Source organism: Arachis ipaensis, chromosome B04, assembly GCF_000816755.2.
Source record: "Arachis ipaensis cultivar K30076 chromosome B04, Araip1.1, whole genome shotgun sequence".
NCBI classification, from domain to species: domain Eukaryota; kingdom Viridiplantae; phylum Streptophyta; class Magnoliopsida; order Fabales; family Fabaceae; genus Arachis; species Arachis ipaensis.
The window spans coordinates 65,209,118-65,210,015 of NC_029788.2; positions in this window are offsets into that span (position 1 = coordinate 65,209,118).

Genomic DNA, 898 nt, shown 5'->3' on the forward strand with positions numbered 1-898 from the left:
CTTACAGAACTCGAAATGGCGCTCTTCCAATTGCGTTGGAAAGTAGACATCCAGGGCTTTCCAGCAATATATAATAGTCCATACTTTGGCCAAGAATAGACGATGTAAACAGGCGTTCAACGCCAGCCTTCTACCCAAATCTGGCGTCCAGCGCCAGAAAAGGATCCAAAACCAGAGTTGAACGCCCAAACTACTTGGACGACCCAGTGCACTTGCTGGTTAGTTGTATCGAAGTTGTGACGAATTATGAATGTGTAATCACGATTACGCGTACCAAGTTGCTCACGTGCCAGGAATAGTTTGTGCCTGGACATCACAATTTCGTGCACCAGCTAGGCACACAAATTCTGTTCTTGTATCTCCAGAGGCTGCTACGATCTAGTCTTACAGCTTCTAGTTCCTTTACTTTCATCCGTCTCAGCATCGTCATCATTTCTGAATCCTGTGCTTGTGCTTGCTGAATCCTAATCTTAAAATCTGGTGTTATATGCAATTGGGCCAAACGGACTCCACTTGACGTCTCATTCATAGCCAACTTAAGGTCCTCAAATTCCGCGAGTAACTTTTCTTCCTTTATCATCATCCAAGAGATATTCAAATTCTTTCTGCTCAAAGCGTCTGCCACCACGTTCGCTTTTCCTGGGTGATAACTTAACCTAAAATCATAATCCTTCAGAAACTCCATCCACCTTCGCTGTCGCATATTAAGATCCTTCTGGTCAAAGATATACTTTAAACTTTTGTGGTCAGAGAAAACTTCTAGTTAAGCGCCATACAAATAGTGTCTCTAGATCTTCAGAGCAAACACTACTTCAGCCAACTCCAAGTCATGCGTCGGATAATTTCGTTCATGAGGTCTCAGCTGCCGGGAAGCATAAGCCACCACATTTTTGTCTTG